The following is a 15,180-nucleotide window of genomic DNA, read 5'->3' as shown; positions in this document are numbered from 1 at the left end:
TACAGAGTTTAGGTAGCTACTCTGCACTGTGTTGTTATATGGCATTAGAGAACATAAAGAAGGAATCATATCCTTAAACCTAGTTACAGCGCTTTCTGAAAGACTTCTAGTGTAATGAAACTTATTCCCTACTGCTGGGTAGTCCATCAGAGTAAATGTAAATGTTATTAAAAAATGATCAGACAGAAGGGAGTTTTCAGGGAATACTGTTAAGTCTTCTATTTCCATACCATAAGTCAGAACAAGATCTAAGATATGATTAAAGTGGTGGGTGGACTCATTTACTTTTTGAGCAAAGCCAATAGAGTCTAATAATAGATTAAATGCAGTGTTGAGGCTGTCATTCTCAGCATCTGTGTGGATGTTAAAATCGCCCACTATAATTATCTTATCTGAGCTAAGCACTAAGTCAGACAAAAGGTCTGAAAATTCACAGAGAAACTCACAGTAACGACCAGGTGGACGATAGATAATAACAAATAAAACTGGTTTTTGGGACTTCCAATTTGGATGGACAAGACTAAGAGACAAGCTTTCAAATGAATTAAAGCTCTGTCTGGGTTTTGGATTAATTAATAAGCTGGAATGGAAGATTGCTGCTAATCCTCCACCCCGGCCCGTGCTACGAGCATTCTGACAGTTAGTGTGACTCGGGGGTGTTGACTCATTTAAACTAACATATTCATCCTGCTGTAACCAGGTTTCTGTTAGGCAGAATAAATCAATATGTTGATCAATTATTATATCATTTACCAACAGGGACTTAGAAGAGAGAGACCTAATGTTTAATAGACCACATTTAACTGTTTTAGTCTGTGGTGCAGTTGAAGGTGCTATATTATTTTTTCTTTTTGAATTTTTATGCTTAAATAGATTTTTGCTGGTTATTGGTAGTCTGGGAGCAGGCACCGTCTCTACGGGGATGGGGTAATGAGGGGATGGCAGGGGGAGAGAAGCTGCAGAGAGGTGTGTAAGACTACAACTCTGCTTCCTGGTCCCAACCCTGGATAGTCACGGTTTGGAGGATTTAAGAAAATTAGCCAGATTTCTAGAAATGAGAGCTGCTCCATCCAAAGTGGGATGGATGCCGTCTCTCCTAACAAGACCAGGTTTTCCCCAGAAGCTTTGCCAATTATCTATGAAGCCCACCTCATTTTTTGGACACCACTCAGACAGCCAGCAATTCAAGGAGAACATGCGGCTAAACATGTCACTCCCGGTCTGATTGGGGAGGGGCCCAGAGAAAACTACAGAGTCCGACATTGTTTTTGCAAAGTTACACACCGATTTAATGTTAATTTTAGTGACCTCCGATTGGCGTAACCGGGTGTCATTACTGCCGACGTGAATTACAATCTTACCAAATTTACGCTTAGCCTTAACCAGCAGTTTCAAATTTCCTTCAATGTCGCCTGCTCTGGCCCCCGGAAGACAATTGACTATGGTTGCTGGTGTCGCTAACTTCACATTTCTCAAAACAGAGTCGCCAATAACCAGAGTTTGATCCTCGGCGGGTGTGTCGTCGAGTGGGGAAAAACGGTTAGAAATGTGAACGGGTTGGCGGTGTACACGGGGCTTCTGTTTAGGGCTACGCTTCCTCCTCACAGTCACCCAGTCAGCCTGCTTTCCCGGCTGCTCAGGATCTGCCAGGGGGGAACTAACGGCGGCTAAGCTACCTTGGTCCGCACCGACTACAGGGGCCTGGCTAGCTGTAGAATTTTCCACGGTGCGGAGCCGAGTCTCCAATTCGCCCAGCCTGGCCTCCAAAGCTACGAATAAGCTACACTTATTACAAGTACCATTACTGCTAAAGGAGGCCGAGGAATAACTAAACATTTCACACCCAGAGCAGAAAAGTGCGGGAGAGACAGGAGAAGCCGCCATGCTAAATCGGCTAAGAGCTAGTAGCTACGCTAAGCTAGCGGATTCCTAAAAACACGCAAAGTGAATAATGTGTAAATAATTTAGAGGTGATTCAGCAGAAGGAGTGCTTTAGTTAAGGCACGTAAAGATTACACTGGGAAACAAATCGTAATCTAGATAACTAGATCAATCTAACTGCGCAGATTAAACAGCTAACAGATACAGAAAAACACCGCTGTGCTCCGGAACAGGAAGTGATACAATACCGCAGTGAGAGCCAACCACCAATTCATATGTTTTTACGTCAGACATGCTTGAACCCTCGTGCGCATGCGTGAGTTTTTCCACGCCTGACGATGACGTCATTCGCCTGTGAGCACTCCTTGTGGGAGGAGTCGTCCAACCCCTCGTCGGAATTCCTTTGTCTGAGAAGTTGCTGAGAGACTGGCGCTTTGTTTCATCAAAATTTTTTCTAAACCTGTGAGGCACATCGAAGTGGACATGGTTTGAAAAATTAAGCTGGTTTTCGGTGAAAATTTTAACGGCTGATGAGAGATTTTGAGGTGATACTGTCGCTTTAAGGACTTCCCACGGTGCGGGACGTCGTGCAGCGGTCCCAGGCGCCGTCATCAGCCTGTTTCATGCTGAAAACCTCCACATTTCAGGCTCTATTGATCCAGGACGTCGTGAGAGAACAGAGAAGTTTCAGAAGAAGTCGGTTTCAGTATTTTATCCAGATATTCCACTGTTAAAGGAGATTTTTTTAATGAAAGACGTGCGGACGGGTCCGTGCGTCGGGACGCAGCCGGCGCGGTGCGGCGGCACAGGAAAAACACCTCCGTGTTGATAACCATTTGTAAAATCCAGGCGGTTTTTGATGGCTTTCAGTGGAGTGAGTATATGAGAAATTGTTTAACAGTTGGACATGTTCCAACTTGTCCTTAAGGCTTCCAACAGAGGTGTTTTTCCTGTGGCGGAGCGTCGCGGCGGCTGCGAGCCGACGCTGCAATCCGCCCGCACGTCTTTCATTAAAAAAATCTCCTTTAACAGTGGAATATCTGGATAAAATGCTGAAACCGACTTCTTCTGAAACTTCTCTGTTCTCTCACGACGTCCTGGATCAATAGAGCCTGAAATGTGAAGGTTTTCAGCTTGAAACAGGCTGACAACGGCGCCTGGGACCGCTGCGCAACGTCCCGCTCCGTGGGAAGTCCTTAAAGCGACAGTATCACCTCAAAATCTCTCATCAGCCGTTAAAATTTTCACCGAAAACCAGCTTAATTTTTCGAACCATGTCCACTTCGATGTGCCTCACAGGTTTAGAAAAAATTTTGATCAAACAAAGCGCCAGTCTCTCAGCAACTTCTCAGACAAAGGAATTCCGTCGAGGGGCTAGACGACTCCTCCCACAAGGAGTGCTCACAGGCGAATGACGTCACCGACAGGCGTGGAAAAACTCATGCATGCGCACGAGGGTTCAAGCATGTCTGACGTAAAAACATATGAATGAAATCCATATAGTTTTTGAAAAAAATAAAAAGGACCTATACTTTATTGACAGCCCTCGTATAATCACTCAGTGGAGAGTGGCACCGCCCAGTACAAGGTAAGTGGCAAACTTTGTAATCATACTTCCTTCTCCATGCCACCACACACTTCTAATGACATTATTGCTTGTTCAGTGGTCACAATAAGCAGGATACTATGAGTTTTGTTTTATTTTTTGGTTGCCCCATAGAATAGGGCACCACAGTCTCATTTGAAGGCGGGCATCAAAAGGGGTAAAATATGACGCATATGATGTAATTTCTCTTCTTCTGGGGGGAAAACCACAGCATTTTCAAGGGGTTTTTGGGCAAATTAAATTTCATGCAAACAAAGTGAAAATGCAAAGAGAAAGTGACAATGCAATGGGAAAATGGATGTGTTGTGGGTTGTTTATGACCCGGAGCACAAACGTGTCCAGGCAGTTTTGCAGGCGAGAGAACGTAGCTACTCTGGTTAGTTGTGTAGGCTAACACTTACCGACATGACGTCTCCCACTCGCTTTGTCTTCCCTTCTTCACTGGGAACGGAAAAAAAACACTTCAGACTGCTTCGGTGATTGTAGCACTGGTACCACAGTATCTTATACAAAAAGACTGGTAGCGTGTTTTTGAAAACATGGCTGTGATTGGTCCATCTGATACATCCGCTGCTATTGGCTATCACACCACGCTCCGTGATTGGCTGTGGCGTAACCGCCGAAAATGTAAGTTGGTGGGTTCCACTCCTCCAGAGACTGTGGTACCAGTGCTACGTTGTAAACAAAGGCTGTAGCCAATCAGAGAGCGGCGTGTCTCAGCCAATCAGCAAAATGTCAGAATCCTGACTAAAAGTCACGTGACCAAATAACCCCATACCAACTCCTTTGCGTTGGCTGGAGGAGTGTAACCAACTTACGGTGATTGCAGCCGAAAACAAAACAGTACACCATTCGTCCGTGTGAAGTTATGCTGTGTATACGTTGTGCAACGACAGCGGAGGTCCCCATAAGTGGTCAAATCCCACAATATCACGGAGAGTTCAAACGAGCTGCGGTGCCCTACCGTTTTTAAGTCATGACTGTGTTTGCATTCTAAGTAAATACAGCATGTACTAAAATTGTTGTTGTACCAAGTGAAAAGATAATCCCCAAAACATCTAATAAATAAATAAATAAAAATAGGGTCCCAGTTGAAAAAATCTGAAGTTCCCCTCTAATATTTGTTACAAGCACACAATGTAAACAGGAAGCATAAACAGCTACATAATGTAGCTAGCATTATTTTAGCAGTGAATTTTATTCTGGTACAGAACATTTTCTACCCAGAAGTGGAAACACCACTTGGCAGTCTAATTTGCTGTATTTTTCCGTCCAACTCCCCACAACCCCTTGGCCTCCATTCCCCCACACAGACACACACGCAGCCCACTGTGTAAATCTGTGCAAGCAAAGCATGGTCAGGTAATTGTTACCTAGCAACCAGCCAGTGCTGACGACCATCATTACAGTCCCTGCTAGGAAAGCAGCAGATTGTAAAAAAGAAAAATAGATACAACAGCACACGCACACACAAAGAAGCGCACATTCACATTAACACATTGACAACACGCATTTAACATGCAATATGTAAGCCTTATGTTGGTACATCCTGTGTGCCATTGCCGTGATTGTGCAGATTAGATGTACATAAAGCGCCTCTTGTGAAAACCAAATATCCTGAGATCACTGTGCAAGCGTGTAAAAGTACACATATTTGCTATAATGTCTGTGCTGCTGGCTCAGTTGTTTTCCCCAAAATAAGAGCTGCTGGCAGCAACAGACCTCCTACTGTGAGCTCCTACAGCTAACAGAGGGTGGGCAGCCCAGGTGTCATGCTCCATCGATGAGAAAGTCATCAAATATTTAAGATTTATAAGGATTACAGCCTTGTGGATCAGAGATTACAATAACACCACTGAGATATGTGTAGGTGTTCATTTTTTATTTTTAAACCACGTCTCATTTATGGGCCAGCACGGTGGCTTAGTGGCTAGCACTATTGCCTCACGACGAGAAGGTCATGGATTCGATTCCCACTTTATGTGTGGAGTTTGCGTGTTCTCTCCGTGTTTGCGTGGGTTATTTCCGGGTGCTCCGGCTTCCTCCCACATACAAATTACACGCTGGTTAGGTGGATTGGAAACTTTAAATTGTCTGTAGGTGTGAATGTGTTTGTTTGTCTATATGTGGCCCTGCAACAGACTGGCGTCCTGTCCAGGGTGTACCCCGCCTTGTGCTTTATGACTGCTGGGATGGGCCCAGCCCCCCGAGACCCTTAATTGGACTAAGCGGTTGAAGATGAGAGAGTGAGTGAGTGAGTCTCATTTCTGCCAGTGAAATAAATAAATACATCGTGCAAGTTATTTTGTGTCAATGACCCAAAACATTAAATTGTTTTTTATTCATACAGTCAGGTTTATACAGTCAGTGACTGAATTTTTGTAATTTTGCCTCAACTCAGCCACCGCGTAAATGCATATGCGCCTCTCTCTCTACCCTGAACTCCTCACCCGTCAAGTTGACCTCCCCCAATGAAGAAAACCCATGTAAGTTTTGTTTTTACATAAAAAATAGTTTTACATAAAAGTAAAGATGTGCATGTACACAGACTGTCTATATCAGCATATTGTCGCTGGATAACGGGGAGCACAACATCTCAACAGAAAACTCACCCGTCGAGTTGAGCTAAAAAATGTATTAATTGTTTTAACAAAATGCAGTTTTGAAAAGTGTACACTGTAATTTACTAATCAATGTAATAGACAATGGACGTTATTGATTTTTTTTTTTGGTCATGATTATCTTGGCCATAGCAGCTGAGATTAACGATAATATCTGTCAGGTTTCGGCCCCAGTCTGGCCCAGTCATGTTTTGTCCCTTATTGTTTTTATTTGGTCATTTTATTTTAGTTATTAATCTAGTCTCATCATACTTTGGTTCTGATTATCTTGTTCCTGTGTGTAATACTTTTGTCAGTGGTTTTATGTTCTGTTTCAGTTATTTCCTGTTTATCTTACTTTAGTCATGTGTCTAGTTTCATTCCTACCTTTGTATATTCATTAGTTTTATTTCCTGTTTGCTTTTCTTTTGTCTTATGTTGAATTATCTGTTTATGGTTCCACATAGTTCCATTCTGGTTTGGCCTTAGTCTTTTATTCTTACATTTGTTTCATGGTTTAATTCTTTGTTCCTTCATGTCAGGTTTTCTTTATTTTATTTCTTGTGTATTGGGACTTGGGTTTTGTTCATCTTTTGTCTTGGGGTTTTATTTTGATCACTGTGGTTAGGTTTACCATCTTGTCAGGTCCTGTTCACTTTGCATTTGTCTTCCTGCACTATCTTGCATCTGCTTCTCTCACCTTCATTGTAATTCTGTCTGCTCTGTCTTCTTGCACTCTCTTGACTCCTGTCTCACCTCTGTCTCATCTGACCACACCCCTTCCAGAACCTTCCCTGACACCTGTGCCTTGTTTCCCTAATTACTTGCACCTGTTATTTAAGCTCCTCACTTTCTCCACTCCCTGCTAGTTCATTGTGATTTTTTTGTCCATGTTCCAGCCTTTGTTTTTGCTCTGTATATGCCTTACCATTTTTGACCGTGCTTTGTTTTTTGACCTTGCTCCTGCCTCTGCCCATGTATTGTGTCTCCTGGTATTTTTGAACCATGCTTGTTGTTGACTACGCCTCTGCCTGACCCCTGCCTGTGCCGCTGCTTCTCGGACTGCCTTTTTGTGTACCGAACCCCAGCCTGATTTTTGACATAAAGCCTTTAATGTAAACCTCAGTATTTTGAGTCTGCATTTGTGTTCAACCTCCTTCTGTGCCACGCCCAGCTCATGACAATATCACAATAATTAAAAAACATTGTGTACAAGTTTAAAAAGGCCTTTAATGCTGGAATCACAACTGTACATTTTATTGCAAGCTAAAACTAGTTTTTCCTTTGGCCCAATATCAAGTGAACTTATAATAAATATAATAGATGATCTGTCCAATAAAGTCCAAAGGGCATTGAGGTGCAAATAAATGAGGATTATTGTGATGAACGATTAGCCTACAGGTTAAGAATACTTATCTTGTTAGAGTGAGTACATTTTGCACATTACTATGTTTGGATGAACAACGTATACATTTATTTGCCCTCAAAATAAGTACCTTTGTCTTGAGTTATATATTCAGTGAATGAAAGTGAAACGCGATTGGTAGTTCAACTCGACAAGGGAAGTCATTTCAATACATGTAACTTTCGATAATGGGGAGCTCATTTCGACAGAACAGCGTTCTCCAGCCTGGATAAACAAAGAAGAGAGAGTCGGGAATTTGAATGTTGGCAGTATGACTGGTAAAGGGAGAGACCTGACTGATATGATGGAGAGGAGAAAGGTAGGCATATTGCATGTACCAGAGACCAAGTGGAAAGGAAGTAAGAGCAGGAGCATAGGCGGTGGATTCAAGTTGTTGTATTATGGTGTAGATAGGAAGAGAAATGGTGTGTCATTTTAATGGACGAGTATGTTAAGAGTGTGTTGGAGGTTACGCGAGTGTCTGACAGGGTGATGAGTGTGAAGTTGGAAATCAAAGGAGTGATGATGACTATCATCAGTGCATACGAGGTTTGTTAGAAAAGTATCCGACCTTTTTATTTTTTTCAAAAACCTGATGGATTTGAATCATGTGTGCTTGCATGAGCCAACCTTGAACCTTCGTGCGCATGCGTGAGTTTTTTCACGCCTGTCGATTGCGTCATTTGCTTGTAAGCAGCTTTTGTGTGAGGATGGGTGGAGTCTCTCGTCAGATTTTCATTACAAGGAAATGGCTGAACGACTGGAGCAGCGCAACTGCATCAAATTTTGCCAGAAACTGGGCGACAGCCAGGTGTAAACCATTCGGATTATTCAGATGGCTTTCGGCGACGATCCTATGAGCATCACACAGATTAAGGAGCGGTACAACCGGTTTAAAGACGGCCGCACAACGGTGGAGAGCGAGCCACGCTCCGGTCAGCCATCAACATGCTGAAGTGACCAGATCATTCCAAAGTGAACGCTGTGATGATGTGGGACCGTCATGTGAATATCCGTGAAATTGAGGAAGAGGTGGACATCAGCACTTTTTCGGCACATTCCACTGTGACAGAAGATTTTGCCATGAAAAGAGTTGCAGCGAAATTCATCAGCACAAAGCTGACAGCGGAACAAAAGCACCACTGTGTTGAAGTCTCACAGGACATGTTGTGACATGCCCTCTTCCACCATTCGGAAGATTCAGATGGCTTTCGGTGGCTTTTCAGTTGTGTGACTATCCGAGAAATTGTGGAAGAGGTTAGCATGAATGAATGAATGAATGAATGAATGAAAACTGTTTATTTCGAACATTTGATACAACAACAATTACAAGATAGATCAGTAAAGACAACAACAAAAAAGTTCCTACTGTGTACCCAACATGTCCGAAAAGGGGTAGAGTGAAGCATCAGCTTATTTATCCCTACCCCTTCTTCCCCACAACCAGTAATACCCTTTGCCACATATACACATAGATTCCTACACACCTAAACCGATATCAATATATACATATATATACACATACACATACATATATACATACACACATCAACATACATACACATATACATACACATATATACATATATACACATATATATACACAAACAAATATACACCTACACATACCTACTTACATACAAAATACTATATATTTACAAGCCGAAGCAAAAAACAAAAACACCCTAACCCTCATTACCCTTCCTCCTCCCTATACCCAGAAAAAAACATATTTTTGTACCACTGTTTGAACTGGTTCATGCTTGGACATTGCTTGAGCCCCACTCCCAATCTGTTCCACATCCTCACCCCACAGACAGAAATACAGAAACCTTTTAATGTTGTTCGTGCCCACTGATGCTTTAAATTAAATTTTCCCCTCAGACTGTAATCCCCTGATCTGTTAAAAAACATATTTTTAATATTTGCTGGAAGTAAATTGTTTATTGCTTTATACACAATTTGTACTGTTTGAAAATGAACCAAGTCTGTGAATTTTAAGAATTTGGATTGTAAAAATAGTGGATTTGTATGATCTCTATAGCCAGTATTATGAATAATTCTTATAGCTCTTTTCTGCATTACTGATAGTGATTGTGTTGTACCTTTATAAGTATTACCCCATACCTCTGCACAGTACTGTAAATATGGTAAAACCAGTGAGCAGTAAAGAATGCGGAGTGAGTTGTGGTCCAGAATATGTTTCGCTTTGTTTAGAACTGAAATGCTTCTTGACAGTTTACTTTGTATATGTTTTATATGAATCTTCCAGTTTATCTTATCATCTATTATCACCCCCAGAAACTTATTTTCATGTACCCTTTCAATATCTACCCCCTCGACTTGTAACTGAACCTGTATGTCTGTATTACAATAGCCAAATAACATGTATTTTGTTTTACTTAAGTTTAATGATAATTTGTTTCTGTCAAACCATATTTTCAATTTTCCCATTTCTATACTGATCTTCCTCAGTAACTCCTGCAAATCCCCCCCTGAACAAAAAATGCTTGTGTCATCTGCAAATAATACTAATTTTAATATTTTGGAAACATTGACAATATCATTTATATAAATTAGAAACAGTTTTGGACCCAATACTGACCCCTGTGGGACGCCACAAGCATTGTCCAAGCATGTTGATGTATATTCCCCCAACTTCACAAACTGTTTTCTGTTACTTAAGTAGCTTCTCACCCAGTGCAACACCAACCCCCTAATCCCATACTGTTCAAGTTTATTGATTAATATGTCATGATTAATTGTATCAAAAGCCTTTTTAAGGTCTATAAATATTCCAACTGAATGTAATTTGTGGTCTATGGCGTTTGTAATCTCCTCAACTGATTCTATTAATGCAAGTGATGTTGAACTATGTGCTCTGAATCCATATTGACTATCAGTAAGTAATTTATGTTTATTTATGAATTTGTCTAATCTATTATTGAATAGCTTTTCTAATAATTTGGAAAATTGTGGAAGCAAAGAAACAGGTCTATAATTTGTGAAGTGGTGTCTATCCCCATTCTTATACAGCGGCACAACCTTAGCTATTTTCATTTGACTGGGAAATTTACCGGTTTGAAATGATAAGTTACAGATGTATGTTAATGGTTCTACAATCCATTCAATGACCTGTTTTACCACCACCATATCAATTTCATTTAAATCGGTAGATGTTTTATATTTACAATTATTCACAATGTCTATAATTTCATTTCCATCCACTGCTGTGAGGAACATTGAACAGGGATTTCTTTCTATGAGATTATTATCCCAATCCTCAGGTTGGGAATCGGGAATTTTTTCTGCCAAGCTTGGTCCAATATTTACAAAAAAATTATTAAAACCGTTGACTACCTCATCCTTATTTTCCTTCTTGACATTATTATCAATGAAATACTGAGGGTTACTCTGTTTTTTATTACCATTTTTGATAATGCTATTTAATATATCCCATATTCCTTTAATATTGTTTTTGTTATTATATAATATGTTACTATAATATTCCTTCCTACATACCCGTATAATATTAGTTAATCTATTTTTGTATTTCTTATATCTATTTTCTGCCTCTTTAGTCTTTAGTTTTATGAATTCTCTATACAGTGTATTTTTCTTATTACATGCATTTCGTAAAAGCATGTCACAACATGTCCTGTGAGGCTTCAACACGGTGGCGCTTTTGTTCCACCATCAGCTTCGTGCCGAAGCCTTCGGCATGAATTTCACTGCAACTCTTTTCATGGCAAAATCTTCTGTCACAGTGGAATGTTCCCTAAAAAGTGCTGATGTCCACCTCTTCCGCAATTTCTCGGATAGTCACATGACGGTCCCACATCACCACAGCGTCCATTTAGGAATGATCTGGTCATTTCAGCGTGTTGATGACCGCTCGGAGTGCGGCTCGCTCTCCACTGTTGTGCGGTCGTCTTTAAACCGGTTGTACCGCTCCTTAATCTGTGTGATGCCCATAGCATCGTCACCGAAAGCCGTCTGAATAATCCGAAAGGTTTCCACCTGGCTGTCGCCCAGTTTCTGGCAAAATTTGATGCAGTCGCGCTGCTCCAGTCGTTCCGCCATTTCCTTGCAAAGAAAAAACGATGAGAGACTCCACCCATCCTCACACAAAGGCTGCTTACAAGCAAATGATGCAATCGACAGGTGTGAAAAAACTCACGCATGCGCACGAAGGTTCAAGGTTGGCTCATGCAAGCACACGTGATTCAAATCTATCAGATTTTTGAAAAAAATAACAAGATCGGATACTTTTCTAACAGACCTCGTATGTCCCACAGGTAGGTTGCGAGAAAAAGGAGAAAGAAGATTTGTGGAGTGAGTTAGATGAGGAGGTGGAGAGTGTGCCCACGCATGAAAGAGCGGTCATTGGAGCAAATGTCAATGGGCATGTCGGTGAAGGAAACAGAGGTGATGAGTAGTAATGGGTAGATATGGTGTCAAGGACAGGAATGTGGAAGAGCAGTAATTGATTTTGCAAAAAGGATGAAAATGCCTGTGGTGAACACCTACTTTAAGAAAAGGGAGGAGCACAGGGTGACCTGTAAGAGTGGAGGAAGGTGCACCCAGGTGGACTATATTCTTTGTAGGAGATGCAAGCTAAAATAAATTGGAGACTGTAAAGTGGTGGCAGGGGAGGATGTAGCGAGACAGCATAGGATGGTGATTTGTAGGATGATTAGATGTGAAAAAGAATATGAGAGTGAGGGCTCAACAAATGTTCAGATGGTGGAAGCTGAAGGAGGAAGACTGCTGTGTGAAATTCAGTAAGCAGGTGAAAGAGACACTGGATAGATGTGAAGCAGTTTTGGACAACTGGAAAAGTACTGCAGATGTGGTGAGGGAGACAGCTAAGAAGGTACTGGACAATGGAAGGAAGACAAGGAGACTTGGTGGTGGAATGAACATGTCCAGGAAAACATAAGGAGAAAGAGGTTGATGAAAAAGAATTGAGATAGCCAGATAGATGAAGAAATTAGACAGGACTACAAGGAGATGCAGCATAAGGTGAAAAGAGAATTGGCAAAAGCTAAGAAAAAGGCATACAGAGAGCGGTACAAAAAGTTGAATAGTAAGGAAGGAGAAAGGGAGTTGTACCGATTGGCTAGACAAAGGGACAGAGCTGGAAAGGATGTGCAGCAGGTTATGGTGGTAAAAGATGCAGATGGTAATGTGCTGATAAGTGAGGACAGTATGTTGAGAAGGTGGAGGGAATATTTTGAGGAGTGGATGAATGAAGAAAATGAGAGAGAAAAGACTGGATGATGCGGAGAGAGTAAATCAGGAAGTACAAGAGATTAGTAAGGATGAAGTGAAGAAAAGTGGAACATTTGTGAAAGCCTTTGTCAAATCCTTGTAACTGTTAGAATGGCCTAAGCAGTGGGTCACCCCTGTGAGTCTGGTCTGCTTGAGGCTTCTTCCTCAACGTCATCAGAGGGAGTTTTTCCTTACCACTGTCGCTGAAGTAAATTGAAATTAAATTGAATTGGAAAGGCAGTTGGTCCAGATGACATTCTAGTGGAGGCATGGAAATGTCTAGGAGAGGTGGCAAGGAAGTTTCTAACCAGATTGTTTCTTAAAATCTTGAAAAGTGAGAGAATGCCTAAGGAGTGGAAACAAAGTGTGCTGGTTCCTATTTTTAAGAACAAGGGTAATGTGCAGAGCTGCAGTAACAACAGGGGCATAAAGTTGATCAGCCACAGCATGAAGTTATGAGAAAGAATAATAGAAGGTAGGCTTAGAAAACAGGTGAAGATCTGTGAGCAGCAATATGGTTTAATGCTGAGAAATGGCACTACTGATGCATTGTTTACTCTGAGAATACTGATGAAGAAGTATAGAGAAGGCCAGAAGGAGTTACATTGTGTGTTTGTGGATTTAGAAAAAGCTTATGACAGGGTGCCAAGAAAAGAGTTGTGGTATTGTATAAGAAAGTCTGGAGTAGCAGAGAAGTATGTGAGGGCAGTGCAGGGCATGTACAAGGATAATGTGACAGAGGTGAGATGCGCGGTAGGAATGACAGACTCATTCAAGGTGGAGGTGGGATTACACCAAGGATCTTTCCTGTTCATAATGGTGATGGACAGGACAGGTTGACAGATGAGGTCAGGCAGGAGCCTTTCATTCCCCTGCTCTCCAGAGCAATGAAAGTCAGTCAGAGCAAGACTGAGTTCATGTGTGTGAATGGGAGGGAGCCCAGTGGAATAGTGCAGTTACAAGGAGTAGAAGCGTTTGAAAGTAGATGAGTCTGAATACTTGGGGTCAACTTTCCAAAGTAATAGAAAATGTGATAGAGAGGTGAAGAAGAACGTGTAGGCAGGGTGGAGTGGGTGGAGAAAGGTGATGGTGATTTGTGACCGAATAATATCTGAAAAAGTGAAGGGGAAAGTCTACAAGACAGTAGTGAGACCAGCTATGTTGCTCGGCTTAGAGACGGTGGCACTAACAAAAAGACAGGAGGCAGAGCTGAAGATGTTGAGATTGTCTTTGGGAGTGACGAGAATGGACAGGATAAGGAATGAACATATCAGAGGGACAGCTCAGGTGGGGTGGTTTGGAGACAAAGTCAGAGAAGTGAGATTGAGATGGTTTGGCCATGTGCAGAGAAGGGACCCAGGGTATATAGGGACAAGGATGCTGAGGATGGAGCCACCAGGGAGGAGGAGAAGAGGGAGGCCAAAGAGGAGATTTATGGATATGGTGAGGGAGAACATGCAAGTGGGAGGTGTGACAGAGGAAGTTATGGAGGATAGGGTGAGACAGAAACAATTGATCTGCTGTGGAGACCCCTAACAGGAGCAGCCAATAAGAGAAGAAGAGGATTTGGAATTAATCAATCACCATGTGCTTGTAGTGTAGTTGACTGTCAACGATGTTCCTTATAATGGGAATGAGTCCCTCATTGACAATCGAATTGTATGGACTTATTGGAGAGCTTTGTCGCTGAACATCAAGAAGGCTAAAACCTTTCTGTAGATTTGTGGAGCGAGGGCAGGGGTGGTGGCCAAGGAGTTAAGCATGCTTGTTTCCAGTGCAGAAGGTTCCCAGTTCAAAACTACCCACCCCTGCCCGTTCTCCATGTAATATGGAGTTGCATTCGGAAAGGCATCCGGCGTAACACCTGTGCCAAATCAATATGCAGATCTGCTGTATTGACTCTGAATGAAAGGGACTGACAGGCAGGTTTGGTAGGACACAACTGTAAGACTCACTTTCACAGCTCTGTTTGCAAAACGACTTTAATAAGACAGAAAGCAATGGTCGGTACATGGGGAGGCAGTCCAAAAAACACAGCAGAAGTACAAAGATCATCAGGCAAAAACGAGGTTGGAATAATGGGCAGGAGGTCGAGTATACTGAAGCAGGCAGATCTAGAAAATACAGAAATGAGAGCTGGCATGAAGGCACAGGGCACAACAAACTGGCAAACAACCAACACAAGCTGTGAGCTAATAAAGCTCCAGGTGGCAATCAACAAATTACACACAGGTGTGCATAACAAGAACCAGAAGAGGGGCGTGGCCCGAGAGAGAGAGAGAGAGAGAGAGAGAGAGAGAGAACCACAGATAGGCCCCAGCCACAAAACCTCAAAATCCCAGAAAACACAGAAAAGAAATACAAAAGCAAGAAGAGAACAAAACAAACCAACAGCAACAGAATACATAAACCGT

At 42.0% G+C, this 15,180-nt stretch overlaps 1 protein-coding gene across 1 annotated transcript in view; it reads right to left on the bottom strand.

Annotated features, from left to right (window-relative positions):
* LOC117512570 (membrane-associated guanylate kinase, WW and PDZ domain-containing protein 1-like) overlaps positions 1–15,180 on the bottom strand; it is a 358,699-nt gene that overhangs the window by 271,649 nt on the left and 71,870 nt on the right. The gene's annotated exons all lie outside the window — the stretch shown is intronic.

The sequence above is a fragment of the Thalassophryne amazonica genome, chromosome 6 (genome assembly GCF_902500255.1).
Source record: "Thalassophryne amazonica chromosome 6, fThaAma1.1, whole genome shotgun sequence".
In the NCBI taxonomy this organism is placed as follows: domain Eukaryota; kingdom Metazoa; phylum Chordata; class Actinopteri; order Batrachoidiformes; family Batrachoididae; genus Thalassophryne; species Thalassophryne amazonica.
Note: the sequence above shows the minus strand (reverse complement) of the source record. Positions and strands in the feature narration are given on the sequence as shown.